The 21032-nt window shown below is 37.2% G+C and overlaps 1 long non-coding RNA gene across 1 annotated transcript; it reads right to left on the reverse strand.

Moving 5' to 3' along the window:
* Nucleotides 1–11452: 11452 nt before the first annotated feature.
* On the reverse strand, nt 11453–13664 carry LOC132304281 (uncharacterized). Its single transcript, XR_009481560.1, has 3 exons — nt 13333–13664; nt 12028–12114; nt 11453–11899 (listed from the first exon to the last, which is right to left on the reverse strand). It is a non-coding gene; the product is annotated as an uncharacterized LOC132304281 (long non-coding RNA).
* Between the last annotated feature and the right edge of the window lie 7368 nt (nt 13665–21032).

The raw sequence follows: 21032 nt of genomic DNA on the forward strand, positions 1-21032 counted from the left end.
GCCTCCACGCGCGTCTGGCATTAGCCACGCGCTCCCACGCGCGTCTGGAGAGTCCCACACGCGCGCACGCGCTGCCACGCGCGCGTTGATGGCTTCCTGCTGACGTGGCGTCCTCCGGTTGGTTGGCTGCATCACCTTTCCTACATGCGCGCCACACCGGATCAATCCACCTACATCTCCTCCATCCAACGTTCATGGATCCGGGTGTACCGCGGTAACATGGACCGCGATGTACCGGATCAATCAGGCTCTACTAATGGCCAGGATGCGCGCGTACACCCTCCTATGGTGCGCCGCGTCACACCGGATCACTCCGGTCATCTCCCCCATTGCCGGCGACCGGAAAACTCGCCGGAAGGTCGCCGGAAATTGCAGAAAATGCCCGGAAAAATCTAGAAAATTCTAGAAAAATCCCTAAAGTCTTATTTAATTATTTTTAGCCATTATTAATTTCATAGGACATTAAATAAATATATACCATCCTATATAATTAAAATTTCATTAATTTAATAAAATAAAATTAATAATTTATTAACCTCCTAACCTTGGCTCTATGTATAAAAATAAGCTAAACAATTAATTTATTAATTCAAAGGGGAAAAGTAGATAATAACTTGCCTTTTTGGATTTAAAATAAATCCGCCGGTCTGCGCGTAGTCGGGTAAAATCGCCTACACCGGTCCAAGCTTCTTTCTCTTTCTCTTTTCCTTTCACTCTTATAAAATAGCTCACTAGAATGTTTAAGCTTTCTAACTTAAGTAAGTTGCCTTTAGAGTAAGTTGGCTTCTAATATATATATACAAACTTATATAATATATATAATACAAATATCTAATTTATAATAACTTCTCACCCATTTCTCATATCCCTACCTATATGGCTTTAAGACAATGCAATCTTAATCAAGATATTTGATCCACCATTCTACCATAGTAAATGAAATTCTATCCTAATATTTAATTTTCCATCATTACATTGATTTAATATTAATATTATTATTACTAATATTATTATTAATAAAACTTTTATTATTATTATTATTATATTATTATTAATATTATTATTATTATTATTATTATTATTAAACTAATATAATTATTATTATTACAAAATAATACATTATATCATCATAATACTATATAACACAAATATAATACTTTACTTAACTAATAATGATTAATATAAGCATAACCAACAAATAAAATTATTAATAATAATACATGCATATTTACATGAACAAATTTACTATTTTAACATACACAATTAATTTACATGCACAATTAAATGAACCTAATATAATAATGTAGTATGCACAAATAAATAAAATTAATTAACCTAACACAAAATTAATTTAAATACATTCTTTAAAATTACGGGGTATTACAATCACTCTCCCGCTCTCCCTTCTTCTTCCACTTCTCATCCTTGTGGGGTGTCTCGAAGGAGCTTGGTGCCGAAAAAGGGAGTTGTGGCTTCTGTGTCAAAATGCTTGTCTCCGGTTTTTGAAAGGGAGCCGGAGCTTATTCTTGAGAAAAGACCTGGTCACAACGATGATCTTGAGATGGGTTCTCCTCGGTTGTGTGATGTTAGCAGTGACAGCTTTACTGTGTGTGTGGGTCGGGATGTGCAGATAAGGATTGATGATGTTTCAGCTGCTGTGCTCTTGAACGAGTTGAGAGCTCATCTTGTGTCGAAGGGCTCTGTTTCTGACCAGAATAATCGTTTGGCTGATGAGGTGTTTGGAACTCCTTTTTCTTGCTGCTCTCCATCTTTGTCATCTGTTGAGTATGGGGGGATGGGTCGTGTTCCTCTGTTCATGGGGAGGCGAGCATGGTTTTGTGGAATGGATGTGAGTCTGATGCTAATTTGCTTACTCCTTTGGCAGTTATTAGACCAGAAGAGGATACTGCAAAAGGAAGGGGTTTTGTTGCTGGGTTGGCTGATTTGGAGAAAGATTGGTTGAAAGAAAATGGTGTTGAGATAGGCTCTCTTTTGGGTGTGTCATTTGAGGGTCGGATGGAGGAGGCGACAAATCTTTTCCTTGATGTTCTTAATGCTCAGTTTGCTGATAGAATGGATTGTAGGGGGAGTGCTCCAGTGGTGAGAGAGAAGAGAGGGTTTCCAAGTCCCTCAACTCTCGTTACTTACGAAAGGAGGAAGAGGATGGGGGACAGGGAGAGGGCCAGTGGGAGGAGGGGTGACACGGTCAATTCTACTGTTTCCCTATGAAGCTTCAAATTCTTTCATAGAATGTTCGGGGTCTTAACGACCCGACTAGAAGGAAAGTGGTGAAATCGGTGATTCGGATAGCGGGTGGTCATCTAGTTTGTCTTCAAGAAACAAAGATTGCTTCTATGACGGATGTGATTGTTCGAAGTTTGTGGGGTAGGAGATTCGTGGAGTGGTGTGCCTTGGATGCGATTGGTTCTTCGGGAGGTATCCTGATTATGTGGGATGTCCGTTGGATCTCTTTATTGGATTCTCAGGTTGGGCGTTTCTCGGTTTCCTGTGCTCTTTCCATGGTGGAGGATGGCTTTCGATGGATTTTTTATGGGGTCTATGGGCCTACGGAGGATAGTGAGTGCCATTTGTTCTTGGAGGAGTTGGGGGAGATTCGTAGGCAATGGTCGTTGCCTTGGTGTATCGGGGGGGATTTCAATGTTGTTCGTTCCCCTTTTGAGAGATCGACAGGGGGAAGATGGACAGCTGATATGATGGCTTTTTCAGAGTTCACTGATGCTTGCTGTTTGCTTGATTTGCCTTTGGTTGGTGGGCCTTTCACTTGGTCCAGTGGGCGTTCTCCTCCGACTCTCTCGTATTGATAGATTCTTGGTGTCGACTGATTGGGAGGAGAAGTTTTTTGATGTTGTTCAGACCATCTTGGCTCGTCCTTTGTCTGATCATGTTCCATTGTTGTTGGACAGTGGCGAGCTGCGTAGCAGAAGATCCCCATTTAGATTTGAGAATATGTGGCTCCGTGCTGAAGGTTTCTTGGAGCGAGTTCGATACTGGTGGGCGGGGTATGGAGTGGTTGGCACTCCGAGTCATTCTTTGGAAGGCAAGTTGCGTTTTTTGAAGAATAATCTCAAAGTTTGGAATAAAGAGGTGTTTGGTAATTTGGTCTGGAGAAAGAATCGGGTTCTCTCTGAGATTGCTGACATTGATAAAATGGAGAGTCAGGGTCTGTTGACGGGTCCTTTGAAGCATAGGAGGGTGGAGTGTCAAGCAGAGTCTGCTGAGATTGTTGTTGTGGAGGAGATTTCGTGGAGACAGAAATCTAGAGCTTTGTGGCTTAAAGAAGGAGACAATAACACTAAATTCTTTCATAGACTTGCCAATGCTCACAGAAGAGGCAACCAAATTGGGAGGATTAGGGTGGATGGGGTGTTGATTAGTAAAGAGGAGGAGATTAGTAAGTGTTTCTCTGAGTACTTTTCGTCGCAGTTCACTGAGTCAGCTGTTTGGCGTCCCTTGCTTGATGGGATTCATTTTGATTCTATTTCAGGAGAGGAGTGCTCTGTTTTGGAAGAGCCTTTTTCAGAAGAGGAAGTTCTCTCTGCTCTGAAGAGCTGTAATGGGGATAAAGCTCCTGGACCGGATGGTTTTACTATGAGGTTCCTTTTGGAGTGTTGGGAGGTGGTCCGTGGGGAGGTGATGGGCTCTTTTCACGCCTTCCATGCGCAGGGCTCTTTTGAGAAAAGTTTGAATGCAACTTTTATTACTCTTTTTCCGAAGAAGGGAGAGGCTATGGATGTTAGAGATTTCTGCCCTATTAGTTTGGTGGGTTGTTTTTACAAGCTAATTGCGAAAGTCTTGGCCTCTAGGTTGAAGAAGGTGATGGATGGTATCATTTCTGAATCTCAGAATGCATTTGTGGGAGGTCGGCAGATCTTGGATTCAGTCCTTATTGCTAGTGAATGTGTTGATTCCCGCTTGACCATTGGTGTTCCGGGTGTTCTTTGCAAGCTAGATATTGAAAAGGCATACGATCATGTGAGCTGGAGTTTCCTTCTCTACCTTTTAGAGAGGATGGGTTTTGGTGGGCGGTGGAGGAGATGGATTCTTTTTTGCATCTCTAGCGCTCGTTTCTCTGTCCTTGTGAATGGAGTGCCGACGGGTTTCTTCTCTAGCTCGAGGGGCTTGAGACAAGGGGATCCGCTTTCCCCTTTCCTGTTCCTTTTTGTGATAGAGGCTCTTAGCGGATTGCTGAAGAGGGCTATGGAGTTAGGTTCTTTGAGAGGCTTTCGGGTGGGTAGGGATGCTGCTAGTCAATTGGAGGTTTCTCATTTGATGTTTGCAGATGACACTATTGTGTTTTGTGATGCGGAAGCGCCCCAGCTGAGGTTTTTGAGATGCGTTCTGATTTGGTTTCAAGTTGTGTCTGGCCTTAAGGTTAATGTTGGTAAGAGTCTTCTTGTGCCTGTTAGGGATGTTCCAGAAATTGAGTTGTTTGCTCAGATCCTCGGATGTTGCACTGGCTCTTTTCCCATTTCTTATTTAAGATTGCCTTTGGGTGCCCCTTCGAGATGCGTGGGGAGCTGGGATCCGGTTGTGGACAGAGTCGAGAGGAGATTGGCGGGTTGGAAAAAGCAGTACCTGTCCAAGGGGGGTCGGGTTGCCCTGATTAAGAGCACCCTTTCTAGCCTTCCTACATACTTCTTATCTCTGTTTCAGATTTCTTCTTCAGTGGCTGAGAGAATTGAAAGATTGCAGTGCAATTTTCTTTGGAGAGGGAAAGGAGAAGAGTTCAAGTTTCACTTGGTTCGGTGGGATCAAGTGTGCCGTCCAATCCGGTTTGGAGGCTTAGGGTTTCGGAGGTTGTTACCTTTTAATAAGGCTCTCCTTGGTAAATGGCTTTGAAGGTTTGGGATCGAGAGGTATTGGTTATGGAGGAAAGTTATTGCTAGCAAATATGGGGAAAGTCATGGTGGGTGGTGCTCTCTGGTGATGCGTGGTCCAAGGGGGCTGGGAGTTTGGCACTTCATTCGGAGAGGTTGGGATGACTTCTGCAAGCATGTTCGTTTTCGTATTAAAGATGGAAGGAGGATCAGTTTTTGGAAGGATCTTTGGTGTGGGGAACTCCCTCTTGCTCTAGCGTTCCCACGGCTCTACAGGATTGCTTCTTATCGACAGGCCATGGTTGTTGACTGTTATCATCTTGATAACGGGAGACTGTCTTGGGATGTTCAGTTCAGGAGGCATTTTCAGGATTGGGAGATCGAGGATGTTTCTCGTTTTCTGGAGCTGTTGTATAGCCAAGTGATTTCTTTTGGGGAATCGGATTGGTGGTTCTGGATTCCTAACTCGCATGGCCGTTTTGAGGTTAGGTCCTTTTTCAGATGTCTTTCAGTTGGTCATGGAGATCCATTCCCTTGGAAGTCTATTTGGCGGTCCAAGGCTCCCTGCAAGGTTGCCTTTTTTGCTTGCACTTCTGTTCTAGGTAAGATTTTAACCCAAGATAATCTGAGGAGAAGGAATCAGGTGGTGGTCAATCACTGTTACATGTGTTTATGTAATGAGGAATCTGTTGATCACCTCCTTTTACATTGCAGCATGGCCAGAGATTGTTGGGATTTGATGCTTCGTTTATTTGGGGTCCATTGGGCCATGCCTTCTTCCTCTAGAGGGTTGATTAAGGCTTCGAGAGGCGTCTCTGTTGGGGCTGGCATTAAGGACGCTTGGAGGGCTACGCCGCTTTGTATCTGGTGGTGTATTTGGCTTGAGAGAAATATGAGATATTTTGACGGAAAAAAGAAGCCTGTTTCTATGCTTAAGTTCTCTGTTATTTCTACTCTTTTTTGTTGGGTTTCAGGGAGAGATTATAGATCTATGGAGGAAATTATTGTTTTCTTGGCCTCTCTGAAGGTCTAAGGCGCCCTTTGGCCCTTTTGTTTTCCTTTTGTTTCTCTAGGCTTCGCTCTCCTTTTGAACGTTTTTAATAAAATTTTACTTATCAAAAAAAATAATAATAACAAAGTACAATGCATCAGTTTAGGAATAATCTTTAAAATTAACAAATCAATATCCTGATATTCTGCATTCTAATAACAAAAGAAAATCAAAAACCAAAATTTGAAAATAAAAATATGGCAGAAAGATTGAATATATCCTTCGTACATTACACATATTGTATTTCTATGTGAAACAAAACATCCAGGATTTCTTAATGGGGTGAGCTAAATCAAAATATATCAACCAAAATGTTAACTAACAATGTTTCTTTAGACAATTGACTCATTAAGGCATAGAAAATCCTATTTGGATAATTAATAAAAAAAAAAATTACCAATCTATTTCTAAACAATTCACCACTCAGTACCCTATCTCTTCTTTTGACCAATTTACTAATCCTATTTGAGAATCTACTAGTGGACGCAGAGTGTGAGGTAGTTCATGGCAAGCCCCTTCCAACACTATGGAATTCACTCAAAAGCATGCTTTTTGTAAGTATTTTAATTTTCACTAAATAACTTTAGAGCTTTACTCTATATTAAGTACTTTTGCTTGTCAAAGTTCTTGTTATGATTTTTTTTTTTTAGTTCGGAAAAGATTTCCATCTTCAAAAAGCTTGGCATGTTGATAAAAATTGTTTCAGATTCAATCTCTGCAGATTTCTAATCCAATTCAGAATCTTTTTTTTTTTTTTCTTTTTTCATGCCCAGATTCATATTTTCTTGTAGAAATAATTCACAAAAAAAAAAAAAAAAAAAAAAAAAAAACAAAACAGAAATAGAAATTATAGAAGTAAAAAAATATATTTGTTTTGCCGAAATAAAATGTAGATTACGGTGATTACCTCAAAATGCAATGCAAATTTTGTTACTTTATATTGTAAAAAAAAAAAATTTATTTAAAAAAGATCATAAAAAATTTCACCAAATAGGATTTAGTTTGCAAAACAAGAATTACAGACCTTGATTAGTTGATTTAGAAAGAAAAAAAATTAAAACAAAACCCATACATACAAGTTAGCAGTTGCAGAGAGAGAGGGGGGGACAAGCTTGAGAGTTGAGAGACAGCGTGCCAGTGGTTGAAGCTTGCGAACGGCAAACCTAAACTGGAACAGCGGGCGATGGAAACTGAAAGATATGGGTTTTTGATTTTTTGAACAATCTGAAAAGATATGCCGATATGGGTTTTGAACTTTTGATTCTTGTAGACAGATAGATAAACTGAAATATATGAGTTTTGAACTTCTGATTCTTGTAAATTTTTGTAGTTTGCAGTTGCAGAGAGAGAGAGAGGGCAAGTTCAAAGTCGAGAATGAGAATAGAGATGGAGGCGACTGGGAGGCTGAAATGATTTGCCCTAAAAATATTTTGTTTTTTTGGTGACCCATCATCCATGGGCCTATAAATTTTGAGGCCCTACCTTTGTCGCCTTGGGTCAGGGCCGGCCCTGGGCTTATTTGGCTTGGGTTTCTATTTTAGTATGGTGGCTGAGTTGAATTGGGCATGATTGGGTGGGCTAATTCTATTAATAAATTTTATTTTTTTATTTTTTTATTTTTTTTTTCTGTTGGGCTAAAATTAGTAATAATTTAGTATAGTAAAAAAAAAAAAAATTTGGAGTGGGCTCAAGCCCACCCCTACAACCGCCCATGCTTGTTATTATTTGGTTACAAATCAACTCTATGTACAGTAAGTTTCTGAAGGCAAAATTAGAAGTTGTGTATATTATTAAAAAAAAAAACTAGTCGAACTCGGGATCCCATAGGGTTCTGGAGAGTGCCTTTATCAATTGGGCTACCTAACTCACCCGAACATCTTACATTTGGAAACGATATACAATCTAAAATAATGCTCGTTGTTAGAACATAATTTACTTTGAACAATTTAAAAAATAAAAATAAAAAATTGAATAATTTTGGAACTTGAATCCTTGATTTGGCAAATATTTGTCTTTATATAGTCTTTACCATGTGAGATTTTTAATCCCTGCACTAAATTAAAAGTTATTTTCCTTTCCTTTCTACAAGTTAGTTGATTCACTGTTCCCTTCTTGCAGGGCCGGCCCTAAGATTCCAAATATTTTGAGAGGCCCTAGTTGAACTTTCAAATGTGAGGCCCTTGAGTTTCACACACGCAAAAAAAAAAAAAATTATAAGAGTGCATAATTTTAACACATTGTTTTCAAATTCTATAGCTAATATAATTGTGCGTATGTGCATTGTGCATAAGACAACTAACTAATAACTATAAATTTATCACGACCAACAAATAATAGTGCGCCTGTACAGTGTGCATAAGACAACTACTAATAAGTATAAATCTATCACAACCAATAAATAATTATGCGTCAGTGCAGTGTGTTTAAGACAACTAACTAATAATTATAAATTTTTATCACTACCAATAAATAATTGTGTCTGTGCAGTTTGCATAAGACAACTAACTAATAACTATAAATCTATCATCACCAATAAATAATTGTGCGCATGTGCAGTATGCATAAGAAAACTAACTAATAACAATAAATTTATCAATTAAAGAGTGCGAAATTTTCACAGGCACAAGATAAAAAATGAAGAGAACAATTTACTAGAGAACAGAAAACTGCATCTTCTTTTGCATTCATTGTTTATATAGCTACTAAAATTTGACGATTACAGATGAAAAAAATATGTGGAGATGAGGTGACTATATACATATAGGAGGCTGAACTTGTAGTACTGAAGAAGTTGTGGGTTATATGTGGCATCCACTATCATATATAGTTTTGTCTTTCACTCTTTATTTAACTACACTACACTTTGTGTGTGTGTTTTTTGGGAGCCAATTACCCGCAGTAATTGATTGATCATTGCTACAGAAGACATGTGCAAATTAATAGAAAAAACCAGTAACTTTTGTTTTGTTAAAGCCTGCTCTTGATTTCCATGTGTTTGTACATTCTGATGGCAATTGCTTTGACAGTATTATAAACTGAAATTCTTACTGAGCCAACTTCAAATAACATCAATAATGGTGGTATGTATCTTCATATAAAAATAAAATAAAAATAAAAATAAAAAACCCTTAATTTGGCACTTTTAAGTATGAGCACAATTTAGAGATCGAAAAAGTTAATTATTACCTCAACCCACTAGAAGGGATCCTTAATTTTCGTGGGATTGAATGTGAAAATGCAAAAAATTATGAGGAAAAGGGCTATAGTTGCTGTTGTTGTGAGATTGGAGTGGAATTAGGGAGAGGAAAAAGAAAAAGAAAAAGAAATTTACCCGCCAAAGATTATGGACTCGATCGCCATGAAAGACACATGTAGAAAGGCACACATTTATTAAAATACTAAGAGAACCATAATATATTCATTCAGCTTTTGATAGCCATCACACACAGTGACACACACACACAAAAAAAAAAAAAACCCTAGTTTGGAAGCTACTTTCACTATGGGAACAAAGGTAACCAAACGAACCAAAGTTAGAAAAATCAAATGATGAGATGAACGAAAGAAAGAAACATATAAAAAAGATCGATTCATGCAAAAGGAGAGAGAAAGAGAGAGAGGGAGAGGATGAACATACCCTGTCACCTGAGGCGATAGCGGAGGCTGCGCCCTGCGGAGTGTCGAAGCAGATTGTGTCTTCTGAAACTTGCCCTAACTTTTTGTTTTTTTTTCCATCCCCTTGAGGCCTCTAAAAATTTGAGCCCAAGGCAACCAAGTCTTGTCCTGAACTTTTGTTTTTTTACATCTCCTATGGGCCTCAAAATTAGGCGACCGCCTTGGTTGCCTTGGGCCAGGGCCGGCCCTGCCTTCTTGTACAGCTTTTTACCATAGAAATGATAGATATTTACCACTTAAGTGGCATTAAAGTATTACTTGAATGTCCTGAAGGGCTAGATAGGAGAAAAGAGTAATAAAAAGAAGGGTAAAGTAAATTAAAACCCCCTAAACTATATCCTAACAAGCAAAAAACCTCCCTAAATTTCAAAATGAGCAAAAAAACTCCTTAAACTATTCAGTTTGTTGCACTTTACCAATCCGGCAACCAGCCGATCAATTTCCTTGCTAGTGAGAGGCCAAATATATGTAAATGACCATACAACCCTCATCAAACTTAAAAGACTATAATGCCCATGAAACACCATTGGACCCAAACAAGCCTCTTCTTCCTTTATCGATCTGTGGTGCTCCTCCTTCAATATCAGTGTGTATCACATCAATCTCCTCCCCTCTTTCCAAATCATTGTGTATCGAGATCGATCTTTGTATAGCATGTTTGTATCTATCCATCGTTTAATTTTTGCAAGGGTCTGTCTCTGTAAGTATCATTGTCTACGCGTTACCTTGATGTTTATATATATAAATATACACACACACATAACACATATGATATATATATATATATATACATACACACACATATACACATAACACATGATATATATATACACAACACATATGATGCTCGTAACCAGTCCTTTAGCATTAGAATGAAACGATCCGATGTATAGTTTGAAGCTTTTGTACCCAAATGTTAAGCTTAGTATACAGTGAGTAAAAGTAAAATATCAAAACCCATTTACAGAACAAGAAGCTTGGATTCATCCTTGCCGGCCACTCTTCTCCACTGTCGCATTTCTTCCTCACGGCCGAGCCCTCGCCGGTCCGTCACCACCGCTGCACCACCCGTCGTCCATCACAATCGACATCATCCTAAGCCGAAACCACCGAGGCCGTCTCTTTCCTCTCCATCGTCCGAAGTCTCCTTGCTCGCCGTTAGTTCGGCCGCCGTTCAATCCTGCCAATTAAGCTCGCCGCCACGAGTCATTCACGGCCGAGTCAACCGAGCCCTCCACTGGCTGAGCCGCTGCCATCTCTTCCGTTCAGTCCACCTGCCTCCCCGTCACAACCAGTCTCCATCAAGCTGCCACAGCCAAGCTCGTCATCGCCTTGCCCGCCATTCTGTTAATCGCCGGCTTCGTCGTCGCCTTTTTAATTTGGGGGTATTGGCTGCTAACACGTGTCCGCCAAGCATTTTATTTTCCTTACTATAATACGGCACCGTTTTATGAAGGGTTAAATTAGATTTTTCTAATTTCCAGTAGCTAGAATGACCTGAAAAACCTTCTCTGTCCTAAGACTACACTAATACCATAGTTAAGAGAAGTTAGTTGCACTTGGAATATAGTTGAGGGAGGTTAATTTCACTTTATCCTAAAACGAATTAATGTGCACGTTTTTATTATGGTAAATCACTATTATACCTGGGCCAAAAAATACAGGCACACCTATACATGTTTTTATATTCTCGATCATTACTATTCTAGGTGTAAAATTTTGCGATAAGACCAACAAATTCACATTGCTTAGGCAATGCCTCATACAGTCAATTAAAGAAAACCAACACAAATTCAAATTGGGGTGTCAAACAACCTGTTTGGCATGTTCGACTAGCCATGTACCGGCATTACAATGGCCACATGTTGCCCTGTGCCTTGTTGCTATCTTGTAAAGGTGTCACGTTCTTAAGGGTTCAAAATTTGTCTCCGCAACTATATATAGCACATCACATGCTTGTACTTTAATCAAGACAGACATTATTACATATACCTTCTAAAGCTACACAAATATTCACAGAAATATTAGTCAATTTCAAAAGTTGAAATTCCTATACATATATATAGCAATAATGGTTTTTTTTCCCTTTCAAATAAGGATTTGGAGCGATAAGTTGCCTTAATGCATAACAAAGAATTCTTATGGGCATTGAATTTGTTGCAATGGTAAAATTGTTGCTTTCTCCTCTCTGCAATTGAATTTTTTTTCACATATGCAAATCCGTGTTTGTAATTTCATATTATTATCGAGTTTAGTTGATTAATTCTTCACATCGTTCTCTCTAGCGATTGGTTCTCCACCCCATGGTTTTTATTCTCTTTTCTGCAATAAAAGCCTGCATTTTGAACCAGATTAAAGTCTTAATTGGAATATGTATTGGTTTATAAGAATCATAATAATTAAAAAATTAAAAAAATTTAAAAGTATGGACATGGTTTGTCTATATGTGAATATAGTTGCTACCTCTTTATTCCAGTTGGTTCTGTAAACCACACAGAACAGTACACCCGTTTGCAACAGTGTTCCTATCAGCGTGCCATACCAAATCCCCTGGAAATAAATAATCAATTAAAATAACAAGCAGTTCAGTTCATATATGATTAATTTTTACTTCTTTGAAAATATTATATATATACACACAAATAATATTGACTTGAAAAAAAATCATGCATGTTTGAAACTCTAAAAATAGTTTTCTATTTTTAGAGAAATGGGAATAACAAAACTGTACAAAGACTTAGCTTGGCTCAATTTTCAAAAAACTATTCAGATTCAGAATTGGGGACTGCTTGGTTTGAAACTCTAAAAACAGTTTACTGGTTTTAGAGAACTGAAAATCAGAAAACTTTACAATGCCTCCGCTTGGTTTAATATTCTGATAACGGTTTGTTGTTTACCACCACCACTGTCGCCGCCGCCGCTGCCTTCCACCATCACCACCACCGTCGCCGCCGCCGCCTTCCACCATCACCACCACCGTCGCCTTCTAACACCACCACTTACACCACTACCGCTTTACACCCCCACCACCATCATCACCGCCATCCACCGCCCCCGCCATACTCAGCATAAGAGAAAAAGTCTAACAATGATACAAGTAAATGAAATAAAAGGCTTTTCCAGTTGGACCCAATCCATCCCACACCCAGGAAAAAAGCCTAGTCGTGGGCATTTACTAAATATAGATTTTGGGAAGCACAGATCAAGTCAATTGTGTGGTCCAATGCTGACGAGCTAGGCCCACACAACCCAAAATTATAATTCACGTTAACATATGACTCGTATCTCATTGCTATGAATAGTACCAGTAACAATCTAAGTAATCTGAACTATAAGAATATTTTTTATTTCATATATTTTTAAGACTACATGTTAATTATATAATATTGTTAAGGTTGGATGATTTGTTCTCTGATGGAAATTTATTTACCTAATTTATAACACAATTGTTCTAAAAGTTTGAGGTAAAATTATAGTAATTGATGTTAATTTAAATTTAGAAATAAAATAAAGAAGAACGTTATCTTTGAGTACTTTCTAGATTCTATATAATGTTAATGTTAAGTAGGTACCTGTCCCACGGGTAATTTGTCATCCCTACAAAATTACTTTTTGTGAAAGTTTTTCTTGCATGATATTTTTCTACACTAGCTAAGTTTCAATTTTCAGCAAAGAAAAATGCTACTTAGACCTATTTTTTAAACCTAGGAAGGGTATGTATAAATAAAAATCCAATAGAGGTTTAAGAAATCGATATCGAAGTCTCACCAAAGTATTATTGCGGATGCAAGAGATAGCCTCACAAAACCCCGGAGATTCTGAAATGCCTTCCATGAAAACCAGGACCATGATCGACCACAGGCTCCACTAAATTTATAAAGGAGTTGAGCCACCACTATGAACCACCACGAAGCGTTGAGCACCACGGCGGCACCCACTAGACCCCACCGCAACTTCAGCGTCAACAGCCAGCTGAAGAGAGTGAAAAACCAAAGCCACTTCAGTTATCACAGCCGTCACCGTCATCTTGGTTTAGGCCTGCAAGAACTTGGCCATCAGAAAGTTGGCCGCGTAGGCGTAGAGCTGCGGAATCCCCCTAGTCTGCCCGATAAGTTTAGACATTGTGTTACGAAGATGTAGAAGTACATGATGAAAAAGGCTGTGGTGGTGAGGATGATCCATGACCTCTGCATGTAGACCCCAAGCATGTCCGGTTGTGAGGCTCCAAATGCTTGTCCACATAGTCTCTAGTGCGCTCCCTATTCCCAACTGTATATTCCATGTGTATACTAAGTTAATTTTAGAAAATGATACTCCCTGAGTCTCAAATTAAATGTCCATTATCTGAATTCAACTTTTAAAGAGGATGGACTTTAATATATTCAACTTTTAAAGAGGATGGACTTTAATATATATTTTTTATTAGGGCAAACTACAATGACCTCCCCTGAGGTTTGACCTAATTGCAACTAAACCTGAGGTTTATCATTTTTTTGCAAAGACCACACTATGTCAGAATTTGCTATGAATTTACTTATTTACCCTCATTATTATATTATTAAAAATATATAAAAATATCAAATGACTATTTTATCCCTATACTTACAACCACAATTTTTTTTTTTTTCTTTTTTCGTCCAACCATCCTTCTCTTTTCTCTCTTCAGCCGCTACCCCACCCCCAATCACCACCACCACTCGACCTTCTACCACCACCATCTCTCTCCACCAAACCTATTTTTACATTTCAATCCCAACTACGACACAAGATATATATATATATATATATATATATATATGTATATATAAGGAAATTTATATCTCAAAGTGGGTTCATGTTGAGACTTGAGCATCTTGGTGTCGGTGGCGGTAGGTGGAGGAGACGAGGACGACGTTGGTGGAGGAAGATCCACAATTGGCGATCTCATATCGGCGTAGAACTACAACTCAATTCATTGTTCCGACACAGACCCATCTGATCCGGTCCAAGTAAACCCCAAACCCAATGCATGGTTTTTTTTGTTATTTCATGGAACAAACCCATCAGCAAAAATATATTTACAGATGGAGATTAAATGAAGAAATGGGAACTGACCCATTTGGATTTGCATTTGAAGTTCAATTTCATGCTTTAGTCTCATTTATATATAAAGGGTAATTTGGTCCACTAATGCATGGTTTTTTTTGTTATTTCATGACACTATAAGGGTAATGTGGTCTTTTACACTTAGTTGATGGGCATTTTAGTCACTTCAACCAAATTTTCTGACAAAAAGTACCATTTTTTGTATTGAGGGGAGGTCTTTGCAAAATTGAGCAAACCTCAAGGGAACACAATGCAAAAAAATAGCAAAACACAGGTTTAGTTGCAATTAGACCAAACCTCAGGGGAGGTCATTGTAGTTTGCCCTTTTATTATTTTGATAGTGAATGAATAACCAAATATATCATGGGTTCGTATGATTGTTTCATTTATTTTGAGACGGCAAAAATGAAAAGGTGGATATTTAATTTGAGACGGAGAGAGTATATCGACATGAGCCACAAACCTTCTTTACACCTGGTGATCATATGGTTTAAGTGTACGAATGCGTAATTACTAAAAATAATATAATAATCATATTCAATCGTCTCCATACTTGGTGTGAATAAATCTTTCATTCACCGGTGAATAAGTTAGAGATCATTTATATTCTATATATTATATCAAACACTATATATTAACACACATATTTTTAGATTGTCATTTTTGAATCTCAAAAGCTTAAATTATTATAGAATTGTGTATTTAACAATGTATAGTAAACTCTAACTTACACTCTTTTTCATTTGGGCCTAAGTTGGGCCCAATGGAAACAAGAAAAATTGGCTAGAAATCACTTAACAAAAATGAAAACAAACAGTCCCAACTGTAGCCCAAAAATGAGGTCACTAATTAGGGGGAAGGGAATGCAAACCTGCTTGGTAAGTTGGACGCTAAACCAATTAAGTCACTAGGTAACGTTGGGTAGTAAATAACTCAGGCAACAAAAAGAGACCAAATATCACAACAGTGTTAAACTAGTTGGTTTGCGTTGTTCCATAGTTTGTAGTGCTCTGGTGAAAGTGTTTGTCACCAAGGCCATCCTCTTTGAGTTAATGGCGTTGAAATTGTTGGAAGATTGTAGGGTACTCTAAAAGGCCTGTCACCAAAGTCCTAGATAAAAATAAAAAAAAATTAAAAACCCATATATATATGTATATATAATTTATACCATGACACCAAAAGAGAATCTGGTGATGGAGTTCTGGACGGAAACAGCGGCCAGCTCGAGAATTCCAAAGTGGCCGGCGAAGATCTGAGTGACAAAACTTAGGGAGTATTGACCAAAGGATATGAAGATGGCCAGAGCGGCGAGGTACCAAAGCTTTCTTGATTCAACAATGAATTCTCTAAAGAAAACTTGAATTCCTGAAATAGGTGTATGTCATTGGCACCTTTAGTGAAGGATGAAGCAGAAGGGTTATTTGGTGGTCTCACAGGGCCTTGGAGATGGTTTGTTGACAATGGCTGATTATTGTTCTCCATGGTAGAGAGAGAGAGAGAGAGGAGAGAGTGTATTTTTTTAATTCATGCAGATCAGTATTTATATGCTCCTCTTCCAACATTAGTGGTGCTTAATTCATGTAAAACAATTACACAAAAGGAAAATAATAATCTTCCAAAATCAGTCCTACGAAGAATTAAACCATGTAATTTATTAAAAGTATATATATATATATATATATATACTTCCTATATATAAACAACTAACCTATGTAAATGAATTTTTTCCTTTCTTTCTTTTTTTTGTTTTTCAATTGTAAAAAAGAAATATTCCTATAAGATATATATATATATATATATATATATATATATATATATACATGCTTAACATGTATTTTGGCTTCCTATGGATGTATTATTTACATATATGTATATATAATTTAAAATGCTATCAAGGGTGGATCCAGGATTTCTGAATGGGATGGGTGTAATACCCCTAATTTTCAAAAGGATAGTCTCGGTATTTTGTTTAATTGTTTTCTTTTCATTAATTGTTTTATTTAATGTTTTAATTGGTTTAATTGTGTTCTATAAATTCTTTAATTATTGTTTTATTTTAATTTTCCATTTAATGTTTTAATTGGTTATGGGTTTAATTGTGTTCTGTAAATTCTTTGATTATTATTTTATTTTAATTTTCAAAAGGATAGTCCTGGAATTTCATTAATTATTTAGTTAAATTTTTAATGGTTAATTGTTTAGTTGCTTGAATTTTTTTGACTTAATTGTGATTATTTGCTTTATTTGAATTAATTGCTTGAGTTAATTATTTAAATTGTTTTACTTGAAGTTATTTAATTCAATTTTCTTATTTATTCTATCTTAACGTGTCAGTATAGAAGATTGCACACAGATAGTATTACATTAGGGTTATAGTTTATATAGCCGTCAATGTTTTAAACCTAGGTTGTTTAATGGGCCGAGTGATTTGTATTAGAGTTTAATTGAGCCTAGGGTTATAGTGGTTTATAAATACTCATCTAAGGGGTTTGTCTAGGGTTTTAGCATAATACTACGACATAGTAAATCTGTGAGCAGTTTTAGAGACGGCAGGAAACAGAGAGCAAACGAAGGATTCGACGGCAAATTAAGGCGAACGTCAGCGTAAGGCAAGTTCTATCCTCACTCTCTCTCTTAGGTTTCGTGTTCTTTGCATTCTTGAACAATTTTAGGACTAATCAGATCAATTAAAACATTCTTTGTTTATGCTTAAACCGAAACTGGTCTGTAAGTTTTCACGCTTTGTAAAACTGTTAAGAACCTATTGTTTGCTTGCATGAATCTCTGTTTAAAGCAATGTGTGTAATGTTAACTGGACTTAAGCATGAACTGGGATGTACTGGGAGTGGGTTACAGTCTCCGAAAATCATGGCGTGAGGTAGCAGAGGCGTAAAAACGAAGATAGAGGGCGAAGAGACGAGACAGAGAGGGAGAGAGCCGGCTCTCCCTTGGAGGGAGCCGGCTCCCTTTTTAGGTGGAGGCGGCTCCAAAAAGTGGAGCCGGCTCCAAGGTCTAAAGGAGGCGGCTCCACTTTTTGGAGACGTCTTCTTTGGTGAATTTTTTATTTTTTCTTCGTTCTCCAGTAAGTTTTGCATGCTGTAGTTGTTTCTGGAGTATTCAGTTGAGTGCAGGGTGATTATGGAGGGTCTAATTGATATATTTGGTTAGATTAAAGTTTCTGTTGTGGTGTTAATTAAGTCTACTTGCTTAGATTAGCTTGGACAGTAGGGACTTAACTAGGTATTTAAACTATGTTTAATTCTGTGAAGCTAGTAGTGTTTAACTCTCTCTGCAATAGAAATCTTGTGAGACAGATGTTATAACTGGAACTTGTTAAACTCTATAACCTGAGCATGTATCTGGATTATACTCTTCTGGGATGTGTTAGAGTTGAATGGGAATAAGTCTTAAACTTGGCACTAAAGGGAATTTTGTAAAATAACTTAAATTAAGCATGTTATATAGATACTGTGGTTTCTGTTGTTGATGTGTATCTTACCACTGCTAGTATCACTTAGTAGAGGAATGGACATAGTTAATGGTCATCTTAACTGGTTGTAATACCAACTGCTGGATGTTGGATGCTAAAAAAATTTAAACTTAACACTAGATCAGATTTTGTGGAACACTATAAACTGAGCATATGTAGAAAAATAGTTTGACTGTGTTTAATTGATAATATCAGTAATGGATATAAAACTGAGCCTGTTTATGGATATGGTTGGTTGTGTTTATTAATGCTTACAATATGACTGTTAGTAACAGAAAGGGAGATATGGATTGAGTTGATACTTATGGTAGTTGTCTGTATTATCAACTGTTGGATGATTGGATTGTATACACCGTATGGGACGGTGGTATACTAGGGACGGTTTGGATTCGAAATACCAAAACCTACCGACTCTGGATTAAGAATTGAATTAACTAAAAGTTAAGTCCTATTGATTGTAGTGTCATGGCAACAACTAGTTGAGCGGCACTACTAGAATTCAGGATGGATTTTAAATATATTGTTATGGTACCTCGATATGAGCTTGAGTCTCAGGATCGACGGTTAGGGAGCGTATATGCATTGGGATGCATAGCTGGATACGATGGTTAGAGGTGTACCCTGTTTAGGTTTAGGTACACATGCCCACTTCGTGTGCGTTTTTAGCATGTTACCTCTATTCAGGTTGAGACTGGCCTGTAGTCCAGTGAGAGTCCTTTAGTGTGACTATATATATATACACTTACGGACTATTAGCTATTGTTAAATTGTTTAGGATGTACATGCATATCGGGCCTCTGTTTGGATTGTAGTAGTATAGAACTTGCGCGTGGGCCTGACCCACTTCTATTTTTCAGGTACACGACAGTTCCAGGCTTAGACGTGTTCGTGCTGAGCAGAGGTCTCTATTCACTCTTCCAACGATGTAGGGCTCTCTCCATAGTTTTATTTCTGGACGTTTATTACAGTTGTTTTATCTTCCGTTTGGATGTTTAATAGGGGTCCACTAGTTGGATTCCCAAGTTGTAACCTTGAAGTTTTGGAGGATTGGAGTTTAAATTTTCAGTTACACATGGAGGATTTTATTATTATTATTTCTTTCAGCTTTATTCTATTTATATTGTTCATTTTGTCATCTGTGTTCGTATTACATATTAATTGTTTGATATTTCCCTCGGGTTTGGACTTGGGCCTGATCAACCCGTGTCTCGGATCTGAGGAGTATCACAATAGGCTAAATCAAAATATATCTAAGTATAAAGTTACAAACACACACACACACACACACACACATATATATATATATATATATATATATATATATATAAAAGATATACGTAGTATCGTATTAGATTAGTAAAGTTATAAATATATAATATTAATTATTGTCTCTGTTTGTAACTTTGAGTGCATCAGAGCTTTCTATTTCATTGTTGTACACTTCCTAGATCCGATGCATGAAACAAGCCAAAAGCGCACACCCTATCGTTGGTTCACAGTTGTCGTACACTTTTGTGCCCCCAATCATATATCTTTCTCTCGACAAGTTCATATCTATAGAAGTCTCCCATGCCAATATTAGTCAAGACGCTCACAGAGCTTATTTTGTCCTAAGTTGGGTAATTCTTATCGGTGGACTCTCTCTTCTTTGCTGTTTCAATTTCAACATTTCAGAAGCTCTGACAATGCTCAAACTGATAAAGTTAAATTAAAATTGCATAGCGTTTATACAGTCTTTTCACAGATAAAATTAGGGTTTAGAGAGATGAAAAAGCAGAGAGCCCAAGTAAATGAATCATATCACACCATTGTTTCAAAATTTCAAGAACTGAAAAATCGTGTGTGAAATGACCAAAGATTCTTATAACTAAAAAAATTAGACACTATGCTCAATAATATGTCTTCAACTCTAAACTTCGATGCTAAGTGCTTTGACTTAATTTGAGTGCATCAACATATTATCAATATCATCATTCGTCATCACTAGAGTCAACGTTGACATCAACATCCTCATAACGTTAACATTAACATCCTCAACTAGAGTCATCATCTAGAATCACGTAATCCTCTTGCATAGATATATATTTGATTAAGATAAACTAAAAAGAGACTTCCTATCATAATTGGTCATTTTAAAACCAACATCACTGCCACAACGGTACGGAGATTTATATAATTCAATTATCTAGGCCAAAAAAACATACCTTTTTTTTCTTTTTCCCTACTCCACCCATTCCCCATCAACTCTCTTTTTTCAGAAAAGAGACCTATATTATTAGGACAAAAGAGGAAAAGTGTTAAAAGCGTTAATAAACTTGTAAAACATATATTCTGAAATTGAAAACTAAACTTCCAAGTCTTTAATTGTTTGAGCATCACATCATAACAATATTATATATATGTATGTAGAAAAAAAAAAAAAAAATCAGTATGTAAACCATGAATAAATAAACGTAAGCAATAGCTAAAAATGCCAATTTTAGAAAAAGTAAGAGTTTGTTACCTGATGACTGAGGAGGCATGTTTCTTAAACCTTGTTTTTGCTAATTGTTAAGGCCCGATGCTAATCCTAAAAATAAGAAAACACTCAAGTTGTAAGGAAGAGGTTTCACAATCTCACTCATAACAATTAAAACACCATCTAAGTACTATTTGTATCATGTATCAACCCAACCCAACTATGCTCATAGCAATTAAAACACCACCATTTAAGTATTATCTGTATCATGTATCAACCTAACCCAACTATGCTTTCAGTCAAAATGTTGGACACCAATTTGTAGAAAGAGGTGTGATTACGGATAGGTGTGATTAACACATATTATATTCGGCTCTTATGCTAAATTAATCCAATAACAAAGTACAATGCATCAGTTTAGGAATAATCTTCAAA

Source organism: Cornus florida, unplaced genomic scaffold (assembly GCF_030987335.1).
Source record: "Cornus florida cultivar Cherokee Brave unplaced genomic scaffold, ASM3098733v1 CherokeeBrave_3.0.0_Hap2_Chr04, whole genome shotgun sequence".
Taxonomy (NCBI): Eukaryota; Viridiplantae; Streptophyta; class Magnoliopsida; order Cornales; family Cornaceae; genus Cornus; species Cornus florida.